Genomic DNA, 16,652 nt, shown 5'->3' with positions numbered 1-16,652 from the left:
TACACAAAGTGGAGCATAATAGAAATCACTATTTCCAAGTGAGCCTTCCCAAGAAGAGCGGTATTGGCAATCAACTCCGCCACAGACCCCATCGGACCCTGCTGGTGCTGGTTGATTTCAACAAGGCTTTTGACTCCATAGACCATCGAGTCCTCAGTCGCTTGCTGGCTAATATTCCGGGGGTGGATTGTAGAAGGTGGCTTAGAAACCTTCTATGTGGTCGCTACGCGAAGACACGAGTTGGCCACAGACAAAGCGATCGGCGTCCCATGCTGCGAGGAGTTCCTCAGGGGTCCGTGCTGGGACCATATTTGTTCTCCCTTTACGCACACCCACTTCTCAATCTGCTGAACAGCTTTGCGGGTGTCACAGCAGACATGTATGCGGACGACCTCTATTATCGTCAAGGGGCAGTCCCGGGAAGACGCCATTCCCACTGCCAACATGTTTCTTCAAAAACTGCATGCGTGGAGTCAGGAAAATGGCCTGGCCATCAACCCGTCAAAGTGTGAAGCTGCTTGGTTCACACTTTCCACGCACACGGAGTCAGATTGTGTTCGTGAAGGAAAGTGGCCCCTGGTAGTGGCTGGATGTCAAATCCCAGTCATGACCATGGGGGCATCGCGAACTACGAAGCTTCTCGGCATGGATCTCGATCCACGACTGACGCTAAATGTGGCGGCCACCAAGCAATGCGCTGCCACTTCGCAACGGATATCGCAGCTATGCTGCATAGCGCACAAAGAGGCGGGACCATCTCCACATGACCTACGCACGTTCGTCATTGGATACGGTGCTCCAAATTACGCTATGGCAGCGAGCTCATATGGGCGGCAGCGACGGATTCAGCGAAGAATGAGATGCAGAAGACGTACGCAACCCTAGCACGCACTGTCCGCGGAGTTCCGAGCACTGTTGACCCGGAATCCGCGCTGCTGGTGGCTAATATGCCGCCGCTCCATGTCCTTTGCCTGCGCGCACGGCTCTCAATATTTGAGAACACACGCGCATGTCAGATGGACTAGATGCGGAGACCCCCGCCTGAGCCACCGCCTCGCGCCGGTTTCCGCATCCCGCCATTATCTCGGGACGAGCTATATGCCTTCGTAGACGCATACACAAAGGACTATGGCATCACCGAGAGCTTACCACGCGAAGAGCGGTTCTTTCGCAGCCCCATTCCTCCCTGGTTTGCGGCCTCCGCTCACCGGGTCACCATCGGTGTGGAACTTCCGATAGACCACTCAATAACGGACGAAGAAGAGCTGATAAGGGAAAAGCGCAGAGTCAGCGAAGAGGCTTTAGCGCTGCACAGCCATCGTTCGTGGATACTCGCAACGGATGGCGGTGTCGACGTTCCCAAGTCAGCAGGGGTTGGAATACTGCTATCATCCCTCAACTCATCGGAGATAATAGAAAAGGCCAGCATAAACTGCGGTGCACGCCCATGCAGCTACAGGACGGAATCCCGTGCGCTGCTTCTAGCCCTAGAGAAGCTGATGATCCCTCGCATCCGCCACAGGCGTAAAACCCTGCTTGTGGTTACGGACAGTCAGTCTCCTCTAGCGGCTCTAAACAAGGGCCCGCTCAGTCAGACAGACTGGACGGAGGATCAGATCTGGCAGCGTCTCTTGACACTGACGTGTGCTGGCTGGTCCGTGCGCCTGCAGTTTTGTTACGGACATTGTGGAGTACATGCTAACGAGCCTGCAGATCAGTATGCGACGCAGACTATGGAAAGCGGACAATGCACGGAGCATGAAATTCCACCTTTGTGGCATACGGATCTGCTGACATGTTTTGCTACCCAGCTCGCCAACAAGTGGCGTAGTACCATTCGTCAAGACACTCATCGCTACTTGCTTTGCGGCACAAGGCCATCCGATCTCAGCGGTAAGGACCTGATCACTCAGGAAGTTCTCCACCGTCAGGAACTGGTTCACCTCGCTAGGGCAAGGTGCGGGGGATCTGAGCTCTGGGGCCGACTATGCTGGGCCATGAGAGATTGCATGAACCAATGCCGTTTCTGCAATATCTCACCGGAACAGTCTGCATATATGCGCTCTAACAACGATCCAACTGCACCGGGGACGGACACTGTTCCCCCGTCGGCGAGGGAGGAAGACGTCTCTCCAGTAATGAGACGGACCCTCACACGCCGTCGGAAGGAGAAATGTCCGCACTGTGATTCTACATTGACGGGATTCTCGAATCTCGTCAGTCACTGTCGGTCATTTCATCCGGAACATCCTCCACCGCTTCCCGAGCTCAAATGTGATTTCTGTGACATGGTTTTCCCCACACGGAGAAGCACCGCACAGCACAGAAGTCGCTGCGCACACAACCCAGACGCCACACGGCATCGAAACAGCAGTGCCAGGAGGCGATCTCTGCTGCCGCAGGATCAGCCAGCTTCCACAAGCACGCCAATCGGCCCGCAGGAAACCTTGCACCATCTGCTTCTAAAATGTCCAGGCACCTTGGCTGTGCGTCAACGGCTGGGCATTGAACAGGACCTTCGCCTCGGAAAGTTCTCTCAATGGCAGTTGCTTCATAGCAGGAAACTTTTGTCGTTGCTCGACCACCTCTTCGGCACTCAGATGGCATCGTGTGGCTAGACATTTTGGTAAGATTAGTGGACAAACGGAAGAAAATGTAAAGAAGAGGAAAAAAGGAGGAAGAGGCGGAGTGCCATCAATGGACCGGAGTGAATTTTCCAGCCAACCGCAGTGAAACAAATGGCCAGTCTTTCAAGAAGGTAACCCTGTTTATTGTGGAAGAAGACGAGATAATTTCTTAATATTGTATTCAATGTGTATTTCAGCAGTTACCATAACTCACTGATGCAGTATTTTATTGGGCCTACACCAGTTATTTAATCCATTCATTTATTCTGTCAAGGTAAGCCAATTGACAAGCATACAAACAGCTAAAGTGCACTGTGAAAGGCCCAAAAGAGAAAACACACACAAGTATGAGTCAGACTCTGCTATTCCTGGTGCTGCTGCTCTGCTGCGTCTCTGGTTCTGTTGCCGTCGCTGAGCATCACTGCATCTCCGAAGAAATTGAAAAAAAGGTTGGCCCCCGGACGACAGCAGTGGTGCTAGAGCTGCCAACTCGGGGAGGTGGCATGATGCGGGCGCTGACTGCCTCGGATCCCGAATGGGCGCCCATCCGCTTTCAAGTCTTCACGGAAGATCTGAACGATCCCTCAAGATACTGCACCGCTGAGGGGCAGATTCGTCCAGACTTTATTGGGGGAACTGTTAAGTGTAAGAGAGAGGATATTTTAACGGAGGAAAAAGTCCATCATATTAAAATCCCTTCTTCCCCGAGCACTTTAAATGCACGCAGATCGTCTCCTTGTTGAACCTCTCACGGGCAGGGTTATTGTACCAAGGTACTCGTCAGGTGTATGCGCTCAGTTTACAATAACCAGCTCTCACCACACAGAGGGTGTTTTCGGTGCGGACATGTACTTGTATGTCTCCGCTGGCCCGACACAGGGTTCCACTCTTGCGTGGGCTCATTTTTGCACTGAATTACCCGATGGACGCCCTGTTGTTGGTGTGATGAATTATGGCCCGAGCTTTGTCACTGATTCGGAGAACAGTGTTCGTGTTTCAGCGCATGAAGTTGCACATGCTCTTGGGTTTGCTCTGGAGATAATGAGAAAACTCAATATGTTAAAAGAGTTTGAGGGTGTACGTGGCAAGGCAGCAGTTGTCCAGGCGTCGTCACCCAAGACGGTGGAGAAGACTCGCGAGCACTTCAACTGCGTGAGTGCTACCGGCATGGAGCTGGAGGATGAGGGTGGGGAAAGAACAGCATCGTCTCATTGGAAGAGACGCAACGCAAAGGACGAGCTGATGGCTGGTATTCCTGGAATCGGATACTACACGGCGTTGACAATGGCTGCTTTTGAGGACACCGGTTTTTATAGGGCAAATTGGGGAAAGGAGGAACCGATGTCATGGGGCAACAACTCCGGCTGCGCGCGGCTGACGGAGAAATGCGTGATAAATGGCGTCACCAAGTATCCAGAGATGTTTTGCACCGCTAGAAGCAGCCCTCTTTTGTGCACATCGGATCGCCTGGCGCTGGGGCGCTGTGCAATGAAACTCTACGACGCTCCCCTTCCCCCACAATATCAGTACTTTTCGAACCCCAAACTTGTCGGCGCCCGGTTTTTTGATGGACTTCTCCCCTTACATTCGACCGTATGTCAAAACTTGGTGCAGTAATGGGAACGCAACCGTTATGCGTGGGAGCCGCGTTGGTCCGAGATCAAAATGTCTAAAGAGGGATGGACTCGCCGATTTCTTGGGCTTTATTGGTGACGTGTGCGCTGAGGTGTCGTGTGACAAGGGCGAGGTGAGCGTGCGGTACCTTGGAGATGATGCGTGGCACAAATGCCCGGAGGGCAGCAGTATTACACCAACTGGGCTGTTCATGAAAGGGAGGATTTTGTGTCCAAAGTACGATGATGTATGCATTTTTTTCGATACAATTAATGGAGGTGGAGACGTGAGCAGTTTGCTGTCAGCTTTTCCCCCGATTCCATTGGTTATGCTGGTTCTTATTTTTATTTCAATGTGTTAATGATTTTGTAAAAGAAACGCGTGTTGTAATCGTTCAATTGGGAATGTGCCAGTTGTTAGTCAGTACTGTTAATTTGTCTTGTTTAATTATTTTTAATTCCTTAGGGGCACATTTATCCCCAATTGAAAAGAGATGCTTTGATAGTAATATATATATATATATGTGCGGTCCTGAGCGGCCTCTATTTTTTCTCTGCTATTTATTTCAGGTCAAATTAGTATTTTTCCAAATTGAACCGGATCTTGCGTCAAGAACGCAAAAGAAGCAACGCGCGTGTGGGGCAGCATTTATAGAAAAGAAGCCATTTGCATTGTTGGAGCGTAGTTTTTTTTTTTTTTTGAATTTGCTTGTCATTTTCCCTTGTTTTGTTTTTTAATGGTTGTGAGAGGAATGGTGTGAACGGAGGTGTGTCTACAGGAACAACCAATAATAATGTCTTCTTCTAGGAGCTTGTGAGGAGAATGAACGCGAGGAAGGTTGGTTGCCCAAACTAATATATCCTCCTGATGAAGCGAATATATTTATTTACGATAATTGCCCATCTTTTGAAAGCTCTGCAACACCGCGATGGAGGGAGTCGAGGAACCGATAACGAAAAGAAGAATGCCTTTTTTTCTTTTTTGCTTTCCCACTCATCCTCTTTTGATCCCCACCTCGCGGCGGGGTCTTGTGGTTGGATGAGCACAAAATTTTCCACTTCTCAAGGAAGAAAGATCACCAATCTGAATAGACTGCGCCGTGTCACGAGAGTGGCTCTCCGAATACAAATGTATTTACTTGGAGCAAACATTGAGGATGTGGCGAACCCGCTGCCTCTCCATTTACCCCTTTTCCCCGTCTTGCTTGTTTTCTTTAGATGATTTTAGGATTCGTCCAGCGGTCCAGGCGATTATTTTCCCCTATCTATTCTTTTGAGGCCTAGCGCAAAGCATATTCATTGAGGGAGAGATTTATGGGTGAATTCATGGCTCGGACGGCATTCACGAGACACACACGCCCACGACCACACTCTGAGGTTGTGTGTCCAACGACACTTTGTCTTTGCCCAGCGAATTACCCGCCATTGAGCCACCACTTGGGCGGCGTTCTCACCATTAGCAGGCGGCGAACTCGTTGCAAGGCGGGGCCAGGACAAAGGGATGAATTGCACCTCGTTGCGACACTCTGTGGCTGCTATCACCGTGCCGAGGAACCCTGAGTCCATTCGAGCCTCTCTGAAGAGGAAGAAGCACACCACTGTTTGGAGCAAGTGGGCGGCACCTGAAGGAAGGCGGTTGGCGCGGCACCGTCCATATGAGTGTGCCCGGGCTCAGTTGGAGGATAAAAAATATTGGCGTGCAGCTCAGATGTCCACGCGCGGTTCCAGGCGGTGCGTATTGGATTGGCGCTGATGCAAAAGCTGCCCACATCAATCAATGGGACGACAACTTGGCGACCATCAGCACTCAGCCAGGCGCGTCACAAGTCTCCACCGCTTCTGCCACGGGAAGTTGGAATGCTTTTCATACGGCAGAGACAATCGAAAGATCATGCAAATTCATGACGTGCCAGAGGGGGATTAGAGCTGTTACTCGGCACACGGGGGACCAAGTGGGGAATCCGTGGGAGGCGGGGATTTGTCCGGAGGATCGCAGTCGCACCATTTGACGGCGTATTGAATTGCATGATGGACGCAACGCCTGGCCACAGCTCCTGGATGCGTCTTGGGTCGCCTTTGCGACGTCGGCTGCGCCAGGCCCCGGCATGCAGACAGTTGTGAGGAGAACGGTGCGCCCTGGGCGTGCGCCATCCGCGAGGAGGAGATGCTCATGGAATCGTGCCGGTTGTCAGGGCGACTGCGTACACTCAGTCAAATGGATCCTCCGGACAGTGAATAACGATGCTGGAGCGCGGGTCGAGGACATTCAGGGTGCTGTCTAAATGCCCAGAGATGGGACTGCCCATTCCCCCAGGCGGTTCAGAGAGCAAAGAAATAGCATGGCGCACCCCCGCCCAATGAAGCACGATGCCGCAAACGTGGTCGGATTGGACAACACAACACGGCGTGCCGAGTGAAGCTGCAAAAGGAGGCCTATAAACACACACAAAAAGGACTTTCGGCTCCGGAAGCAATGACTTCTGGGCCGGCACAGGTGGGACATCGTCATCAATGTACGGGTGTGACCGCGCGGCATGGGTTCCTCTCAGCGCTGCGCTCGTGGTGATGCCGTGGGACACCTCCCCAAGACGTCGTGGAGCTGTCACCGTTGGTGGAAACGAGTTCGCGCACCGGGCAACAGTGCTGTGAGCACAATTGGCGCCGGGGAAGAACGGCACACGACCATATTTTCTGAGGGCCAGAGCATTGTTCGGCGCACCCATAGCCGTCGGGTTGCGTTGCGGGAGGAGAAGGAGGATTGCTTGCCCCGGCGAGGAGTGGACGTGTGCACTTTTATTACTCCCTGAAGTGGATCCGACGGCGGATGAATCCAACGGCACGCGACTGTGTTGACGATTGTGGAAGGACACCGTGTTACGATCCGTCACCTCGACGAGCGATGGGAAAGAACTGAATTTGCGGAACTCCGTACAGCATGCGCTGCTTGTGGGAAGGGCGGGTATTATTTGTAGAGCCATGGGGGGGCCTGTCGCGGGGTGGGCCGGCGGTGTTGGACAAGCCGTCAGTGCGTGGATGGCGGTTCATCGCGTGGCCAAAGGCAAAGAACGCCCATTAGGACTCCGGGGTCATGGTTACTCTGCCATTTCACATTTCACAGTATCTTAGCGCATTGTGAAACGAAGCCGCCGCTTTGGTGGAATTGTTCGCGCCTTTTTACAGGCAGCTCTTTTGGCGGATATGCGCGGGCGAGTTTCCGCTGTCGAGTGGGATTTGTGGATCTCGTGGAATCGACTCGCCTCCACACGGGCCACGAGAGTTGTCCGGAAGTTCCCCGCACCACCGCGAGGGTCTTGGCGGAAGGCCCCGAGATGGTAAGACCGCAGTCTGAGGCGCCGCGCGTGGTAAGGAGACTTCTGTTGGGATTTGCAGTATCCGAACCAGCGGGCTGCGGAGGAGCGTGGTTCGGCGGGACCAATGTGCGGCCAAGAAGTGGCGCCAACGGGAGAACAGGAAGCCCTTTCCAAGTGGTGTGAATCTATTGGCTTATCCTTCAGTCGCGAGACGAAGAGCGCCGCCTTGAAGCACGATGCGAAGACGAGGATTGAGGGAGGCCGCGTTTCTCCGAACAACTGCAGCTGAGGGTGTGGATGGTGTGGCCCCCGTATGATGCTGCGCGGCGGTGCGGGGTATTATCTCTTTTGACATTAGCTCTTGTTTTTTCAACATATAGCATCCCCGACTGTCGTGTTCTCACGATCCGGCAGGAGCGGCCCCGCAAATTGCCGGAGAAGGAGCTCGTTCGCCTTGGGGCAGCCTCGCCAGCTCCTGCCATGTTGGCGACAGACGCATCCATGCACGGATGGAGCGGTTTACTGCTTTGGGGGCGAGGGAATTGTTGGCGGCTGGCGGGGACGGATGCCAAACGCAATTCGCCCGCCGACGACACCCCGATGGGATCACCACTGGTGGAGTTTCGCTGCCCAACATGTGGGTTTTAGCACTAAACCAATGACGGACTGACCCGCCACCGCACGGCATGCCACGGGCATCAACCAGACATCGCGAAAACCGGCGAACGTGAATTGTGCAATGAAACAAGTCCGTATCCACTCCGCTGCCCCGGCGCTGCCGGCAATTAGACAAAACATGAGGCAGACACTTGGGAAGTGGGGAAGCTGTGCCTCACGAAAGGGTTGGCGCAGTCTCTTCTCGGGGTGGAAAGGCTCTGCCCCCCAACAGCGCCTCTGCGCGGCGAGAAGGCACGAATCTCCTGGCAGATGCGACGTAACTTTGATGCTGGTGGCGGGCGCCTCCTCACTTCTCATTATTGATCGATTATTTGGTTGGTTGATTTATGGTTTTGTTATTGTGCTGATTATCGGCAGCAGTGGATGATTGAGCCACGGTGCTAGCCCTTGGCGGAGGCGTGACAGGGTCGTGTTTCACGCCCTTCGCTGCAGCTGCCTCTCCGGGGGCCGGGGCTCCCCTTCACGTCTCCACTCAGCAGGGCGGACGTGCTCGATGATGGTGGCCGGCGTGTGGGTCGTCGAATTTATTTGAAGAATCACGGGAAAAAACAACAACAGCAAAAAGCGGTTGGAGTCAGATTCCTTAGCCACGGAGTGACGGGTCGTAGCGCATGTGCGTATACGTTGTTGCCAGCGACCCCTGGGAGGTGCTGCGGAGGGGCTTCCTCCCGCACGCACGAGGCGTGCACACGGCGGACGGCCTTTGCGCTGCTGGAGGAACTTTCGGCACTGCGGGGGAGTCACAGAACGCACCATGGGATTGGCATGTTGGCTTTTGGGGCAGCTTTTGGCGACGCTCCGATCCGCCGTGTTGGAAAGGCCGGCGTGGTGATGGGGCGGTGGAGAGAGCAACGGCGAACACGGCGAATTTTATGCAATACGGTGGCAGGAGGTGCAATGCGGAAGAAACGGTCATGATTACTGCACTGCCGGCGCGCCTGTTGTCGAGCACCTCGAGAGAACGACGGTGGAAGGAGGTTCGTCCGCATTACTCTTCGCATCCCCGCTTCAGGGCTGCCCATCACGATGAGGCTGCCGTGCGGTGATGCGACATGATATGAGCTGCTTGGTGAGAGAGTGTGTGCTGTGCGCTGCTCCTAGCCCTAGAGAAGCCGATGATACCTCGTATCCGCCACAGGCACAAAACCCTGCTTGTGGTTACGGACAGTCAGTCTCTCCCAGCTGTCCTTCGTGGATAAGAATGGGGAATAAAATGGCGCTTGGGCGCAGTTGGTCCAGTGGGAGAATGCCCGCATTATCCTAGCGGGGGGCCCGGGTTCGATTCCTGCCACTGCAGAGACGTGGTGCATCTTGCGATCCCGCTGGCGACTCTCCCCTTCCACCGCTGCTTTGCGCAAGAGGTCACCACAGTCATTTTTGTGGTTTGGTCGGCCTCGTGTTGTGCCCCGGGTTCTCCCCCTTCATCGCCCTGCGGTGCTTCCTTCGCCGTCCCTGGCACCTGTGACTGTCCCGTGACGGTCTGTTCCGAAGCCTGACTGCCCTGGGAGGTCCTCCCGCCACCAGCATGCACTCCACACGCTGCCTGCTGAGATGCGTCGGAGCGTGGGGATGTTGTGCCTGCGGCGCGCCCTCCGCCCAAAGACTCCGGTCCACTTGCACGCATCCGAGCAGCAGACGCGCTGCCAGTGCCGGATGGAATGCAAGTGCCACTCCGCAGTGGGTCGCTGCTGGATTGGTCCTGCCTCGTCGGAGCAGTGAGTGCTCCCCCCGAGGTGGGATTATAGCCCTCACCCACGGTGTTTCCTCCACCCTCCTCATCTTCCTGATTGCTATTGCCCTCAGAGTTCACATTCCCCTTTCGTCCAGAGCCACCGGCCACGGGTCCACCCTCCGCAGCCATCACAGCTTCCGCGTGCCCAGCAGTCACCACGCCATCACCCGTGGCCGCACACGCACCCCGTCGCAGCAGCCCTCACTCACACGCACGAGCAGCTGCGCATCACTGCAGGAGCCAACAGGACGCAGAGCACACGGCCAGTCATCATCACAAACAGTGGAGTCGCCTAACGCTGCGGAGCCAACCTGCGATAGCACGAGAAAAACAAAGGGAGACACAGCCGCTACACCACGCACAGCAACAAATGGCAGCACCCCAGCAGCAGCGCATACACCACGAGACACATGGAATCAGTACGATTGCAGAACCTTCAAACAGCCCTGCAAACCACAAGTTTAAAAGGCAAGAAAAAACAAACAGTAATAAAAAACAGGGCTCCAGTTCGCATGCATACAAGTGTGTCCGCGATGCGTTCAACGTGGCAGATGTGGGGCACAACACGGAGCACACAGCACGGCACCAGAGGCAAACGAAGCAAAACACAATCATCATAATTCCTCTTATTTTACACAGTGAACCACAACACATGCGCACAAATCCCGCGGTTGGGTGCTGGCACGCACCGCCCGCACACACACTCTTCCTTCTCTCTCTCTGTGTGTGTCCCCTTGCATGGACTCTCGCCCTCACCTCACCCCACGAGGCACACACAATAATGTGCCCATTGTATATATGCATGCACACCCATGCAGGCCCGTTGGTGCTCTCTTTTGCACGACACGCACCGCTGCCGTCCTGCCTGGCTGCATGGGCGGAGCACCGTAACTGTTTCTGTTTTGTTTTTATTGCATTGAGTGGGCGACCTCTCTCTCTCCCCCTCTGTGTGTGTGTTTTGCTTTACGGGAGTAATGAGAGTGTGTGTGCGCTGGTCGTCCCACGCTTCGGCTTTTTGTTTTGTTTCCCTTTTGATTTTGTGGTTGAGTGCACCCATTCCGCGGCTGCGTGTGTGTGTGATGATATGAGTAATTTGCGTGTGTGCTATCTGCCTCTCTCTGCCGTTGCTTTCTTCAGACTCTCTTGGGGCGCACAGCTGCTCCGCAAGTATAGGCGCTGCCAAACACACAAGCACATGCACACACACATGCCGTGTTTAAAACGCTGAGAATGCACGCACGCACAGGATTGTGGCTGCGGAGGCCCTCGCGAGGGGGGAAAAAGCCTGCATTTTGTTTTTTTTTGACATGTTGCTCGGTGTGTGCTGACGCGTGACGAATAACAACACGCCCCAATAAGCAGAAAAGAAGTAAAACAAAATGGCGCTGAGCGGCACACCGGTAAGCCAAAAATACGCAATCACCAATAAAAAAGCCGGCGATCACCCAGCAGGCACATCAAGCGTCCTCAAAACCAACCTGGAACAGACAAAAAAAAAGAGACAATCATAGAAAACAAAGATCCCCGCCCCCAAACAGGAAAAACATTAAAGAAAACGCGATTTTTTTTTTGTCCTTACTGCCGGGGTTGGCCGCTGCAAGAAATAAAAAATGGTAGGGCGGTGGCCCCGGACGTTAGATACAACACGACGTGTCGAATTATCCAAGTTTGCAGCGGCTGCCCCGGACGTTAGATACAGGACGACGTGTCGAATTATCCAAGTTGCAGCGGCTGCCCCGGACGTTGGATACAACACGACGAATCGTAGTAACCACGCTGCGGCGGCGCACCCTAAACATGTCGTTTTCGTTTTCCAGGGGACAACGCAAATGTGCTCGATTGTTCGAAGATCGAAATTAATACTTTACGTGAAAAGGGGTCGCGCGACCGCATTTTTATAGCTCAGTGGCAAACACGCTCACAATGTCATCCGGGGACGCGGGTTCGATTCCCGCAGAAGCCTAAGTTTTTTCCATTTTTTTTTGAATTCTTGTTTCATATTGCTTTTTAAACTTCTGGTTTGCAGGACGGTGTGCGAGTTCTGCAATCGCACTGATTCCATCTGTTTCGTGGTTTGTGCGGCTGCGGCTGCGGTGGTGGCCGCGTGAGAGTGAGTGTGAGAGAGCCATGCACCGCCCGCACACACACTCTTCCTTCTCTCTCTGTGTGTGTGTGTCCCCTTGCATGGACTCTCGCCCTCACCTCACCCCACGAGACACACACAATAATGTGCCCATTGTATATATGCATGCACACCCATGCAGGCCCGTTGGTGCTCTCTTTTGCACGACACGCACCGCTGCCGTCCTGCCTGGCTGCATGGACGGAGCACCGTAACTGTTTCTGTTTTGTTTTTATTGCATTGAGTGGGCGACCTCTCTCTCTCTCCCTCTGTGTGTGTGTTTTGCTTTACGGGAGTAATGAGAGTGTGTGTGCGCTGGTCGTCCCACGCTTCGGCTTTTTGTTTTGTTTTCCTTTTTGATTTTGTGGTTGAGTGCACCCATTCCGCGGCTGCGTGTGTGTGTGTGTGTGTGTGTGTGCGATGATATGAGTAATTTGCGTGTGTGCTATCTGCCTCTCTCTGCCGTTGCTTTCTTCAGACTCTCTTGGGGCGCACAGCTGCTCTGCAAGTATAGGCGCTGCCAAACACACACACACATGCACACACACATGCCGTGCTTAAAACGCTGAGAATGCACGCACGCACAGGATTGTGGCTGCGGAGGCCCTCGCGAGGGGGAAAAAGCCTGCATTTTGTTTTTTTTTGACATGTTGCTCGGTGTGTGCTGACGCGTGACGAATAACAACACGCCCCAATAAGCAGAAAAGAAGTAAAACAAAATGGCGCTGAGCGGCACACCGGTAAGCCAAAAATACGCAATCACCAATAAAAAAGCCGGCGATCACCCAGCAGGCACATCAAGCGTCCTCAAAACCAACCTGGAACAGACAAAAAAAAAGAGACAATCATAGAAAACAAAGATCCCCGCCCCCAAACAGGAAAAACATTAAAGAAAACGCGATTCTTTTTTTTGTCCTTACTGCCGGGGTTGGCCGCCGCAAGAAATAAAAAATGGTAGGGCGGTGGCCCCGGACGCTAGATACAGGACGACGTGCGAATTATCCAAGTTGCAGCGGCTGCCCCGGACGTTAGATACGGGACGACGTGTCGAATTATCCAAGTTGCAGCGGCTGCCCCGGACGTTGGATACAACACGACGTATCGTAGTAACCACGCTGCGGCTGCGGCCCCGTACGAGAGATATATGACGACTTATCGTAGTAACCACGCTGCGGCTGCGGCCCCGTACGAGAGATATATGACGAACTTATCGTAGTAACCACGCTGCGGCGGCGCACCCTAAACATGTCGTTTTCGTTTTCCAGGGGACAACGCAAATGTGCTCGATTGTTCGAAGATCGAAATTAATACTTTACGTGAAAAGGGGTCGCGCGACCGCATTTTTATAGCTCAGTGGCAAACACGCTCACAATGTCATCCGGGGACGCGGGTTCGATTCCCGCAGAAGCCTAAGTTTTTTCCATTTTTTTTTGAATTCTTGTTTCATATTGCTTTTTAAACTTCTGGTTTGCAGGACGGTGTGCGAGTTCTGCAATCGCACTGATTCCATCTGTTTCGTGGTTTGTGCGGCTGCGGCTGCGGTGGTGGCCGCGTGAGAGTGAGTGTGAGAGAGCCATGCACCGCCCGCACACACACTCTTCCTTCTCTCTGTGTGTGTGTGTCCCCTTGCATGGACTCTCGCCCTCACCTCACCCCACGAAGCACACACATAATGTGCCCATTGTATATATGCATGCACACCCATGCAGGCCCGTTGGTGCTCTCTTTTGCACGACACGCACCGCTGCCGTCCTGCCTGGCTGCATGGACGGAGTACCGTAACTGTTTCTGTTTTGTTTTTATTGCATTGAGTGGGCGACCTCTCTCTCTCTCCCTCTGTGTGTGTGTTTTGCTTTACGGGAGTAATGAGAGTGTGTGTGCGCTGGTCGTCCCACGCTTCGGCTTTTTGTTTTGTTTTCCTTTTTGATTTTGTGGTTGAGTGCACCCATTCCGCGGCTGCGTGTGTGTGTGTGTGTGTGATGATATGAGTAATTTGCGTGTGTGCTATCTGCCTCTCTCTGCCGTTGCTTTCTTCAGACTCTCTTGGGGCGCACAGCTGCTCCGCAAGTATAGGCGCTGCCAAACACACAAGCACATGCACACACACATGCCGTGTTTAAAACGCTGAGAATGCACGCACGCACAGGATTGTGGCTGCGGAGGCCCTCGCGAGGGGGGAAAAAGCCTGCATTTTGTTTTTTTTTGACATGTTGCTCGGTGTGTGCTGACGCGTGACGAATAACAACACGCCCCAATAAGCAGAAAAGAAGTAAAACAAAATGGCGCTGAGCGGCACACCGGTAAGCCAAAAATACGCAATCACCAATAAAAAAGCCGGCGATCACCCAGCAGGCACATCAAGCCTCCTAAAAACCAACCTGGAACAGACAAAAAAAAAGAGACAATCATAGAAAACAAAGATCCCAGCCCCCAAACAGGAAAAACATTAAAGAAAACGCGATTCTTTTTTTTGTCCTTACTGCCGGGGTTGGCCGCTGCAAGAAATAAAAAATGGTAGGGCGGTGGCCCCGGACGTTGGATACAACACGACGTGTCGAATTATCCAAGTTTGCAGCGGCTGCCCCGGACGTTAGATACAGGACGACGTGTCGAATTATCCAAGTTGCAGCGGCTGCCCCGGACGTTGGATACAACACGACGAATCGTAGTAACCACGCTGCGGCGGCGCACCCTAAACATGTCGTTTTCGTTTTCCAGGGGACAACGCAAATGTGCTCGATTGTTCGAAGATCGAAATTAATACTTTACGTGAAAAGGGGTCGCGCGACCGCATTTTTATAGCTCAGTGGCAAACACGCTCACAATGTCATCCGGGGACGCGGGTTCGATTCCCGCAGAAGCCTAAGTTTTTCCCATTTTTTTTTGAATTCTTGTTTCATATTGCTTTTTAAACTTCTGGTTTGCAGGACGGTGTGCGAGTTCTGCAATCGCACTGATTCCATCTGTTTCGTGGTTTGTGCGGCTGCGGCTGCGGTGGTGGCCGCGTGAGAGTGAGTGTGAGAGAGCCACGCACCGCCCGCACACACACTCTTCCTTCTCTCTGTGTGTGTGTGTCCCCTTGCATGGACTCTCGCCCTCACCTCACCCCACGAGACACACACAATAATGTGCCCATTGTATATATGCATGCACACCCATGCAGGCCCGTTGGTGCTCTCTTTTGCACGACACGCACCGCTGCCGTCCTGCCTGGCTGCATGGGCGGAGCACCGTAACTGTTTCTGTTTTGTTTTTATTGCATTGAGTGGGCGACCTCTCTCTCTCTCCCTCTGTGTGTGTGTTTTGCTTTACGGGAGTAGTGAGAGTGTGTGTGCGCTGGTCGTCCCACGCTTCGGCTTTTTGTTTTGTTTTCCTTTTTGATTTTGTGGTTGAGTGCACCCATTCCGCGGCTGCGTGTGTGTGTGTGTGTGCGAGGATATGAGTAATTTGCGTGTGTGCTATCTGCCTCTCTCTGCCGTTGCTTTCTTCAGACTCTCTTGTGGCGCACAGCTGCTCCGCAAGTATAGGCGCTGCCAGACACACAAGCACATGCACACACACATGCCGTGTTTAAAACGCTGAGAATGCACGCACGCACAGGATTGTGGCTGCGGAGGCCCTCGCGAGGGGGGAAAAAGCCTGCGTTTTGTTTTTTTTTGACATGTTGCTCGGTGTGTGCTGACGCGTGACGAATAACAACACGCCCCAATAAGCAGAAAAGAAGTAAAACAAAATGGCGCTGAGCGGCACACCGGTAAGCCAAAAATACGCAATCACCAATAAAAAAGCCGGCGATCACCCAGCAGGCACATCAAGCCTCCTAAAAACCAACCTGGAACAGACAAAAAAAAAGAGACAATCATAGAAAACAAAGATCCCCGCCCCCAAACAGGAAAAACATTAAAGAAAACGCGATTCTTTTTTTTGTCCTTACTGCCGGGGTTGGCCGCTGCAAGAAATAAAAAATGGTAGGGCGGTGGCCCCGGACGTTGGATACAACACGACGTGTCGAATTATCCAAGTTTGCAGCGGCTGCCCCGGACGTTGGATACAACACGACGAATCGTAGTAACCACGCTGCGGCGGCGCACCCTAAACATGTCGTTTTCGTTTTCCAGGGAACAACGCAAATGTGCTCGATTGTTCGAAGATCGAAATTAATACTTTACGTGAAAAGGGGTCGCGCGACCGCATTTTTATAGCTCAGTGGCAAACACGCTCACAATGTCATCCGGGGACGCGGGTTCGATTCCCGCAGAAGCCTAAGTTTTTCCCATTTTTTTTTGAATTCTTGTTTCATATTGCTTTTTAAACTTCTGGTTTGCAGGACGGTGTGCGAGTTCTGCAATCGCACTGATTCCATCTGTTTCGTGGTTTGTGCGGCTGCGGCTGCGGTGGTGGCCGCGTGAGAGTGAGTGTGAGAGAGCCATGCACCGCCCGCACACACACTCTTCCTTCTCTCTCTGTGTGTGTGTGTCCCCTTGCATGGACTCTCGCCCTCACCTCACCCCACGAGACACACACAATAATGTGCCCATTGTATATATGCATGCACACCCATGCAGGCCC

General features: G+C 53.2%; 1 non-coding gene and 3 pseudogenes across 1 annotated transcript, besides 7 other annotated features; 3 read left to right on the top strand and 1 right to left on the bottom strand.

Moving 5' to 3' along the window:
- Positions 1-2,673: part of a mobile genetic element that runs on past the window's edge.
- Positions 1-8,893: part of a sequence feature (areas not merged during assembly with more than two copies in the genome that could not be assigned to a particular haplotype) that runs on past the window's edge.
- Positions 2,975-4,603, top strand: Tc00.1047053507579.30 (annotated as a pseudogene).
- Positions 5,047-5,496: a mobile genetic element.
- Tc00.1047053507579.21 lies at positions 7,100-7,516 on the top strand (annotated as a pseudogene).
- Positions 8,894-10,383: a sequence feature (heterozygous, non-Esmeraldo-like haplotype).
- On the top strand, positions 9,456-9,525 carry Tc00.1047053507579.16. Its single transcript has one exon. It is a non-coding gene; the product is annotated as a tRNA-Ile (tRNA).
- Positions 9,483-10,235, bottom strand: Tc00.1047053507579.10 (annotated as a pseudogene).
- Positions 10,384-16,652: a sequence feature (areas not merged during assembly with more than two copies in the genome that could not be assigned to a particular haplotype).
- Positions 12,474-12,501: a microsatellite.
- Positions 12,608-12,632: a microsatellite.

The sequence above is a fragment of the Trypanosoma cruzi genome, assembly GCF_000209065.1.
Source record: "Trypanosoma cruzi strain CL Brener chromosome Unknown tcruzi_1047053507579, whole genome shotgun sequence".
In the NCBI taxonomy this organism is placed as follows: Eukaryota; Euglenozoa; class Kinetoplastea; order Trypanosomatida; family Trypanosomatidae; genus Trypanosoma; species Trypanosoma cruzi.
Note: the sequence above shows the minus strand (reverse complement) of the source record. Positions and strands in the feature narration are given on the sequence as shown.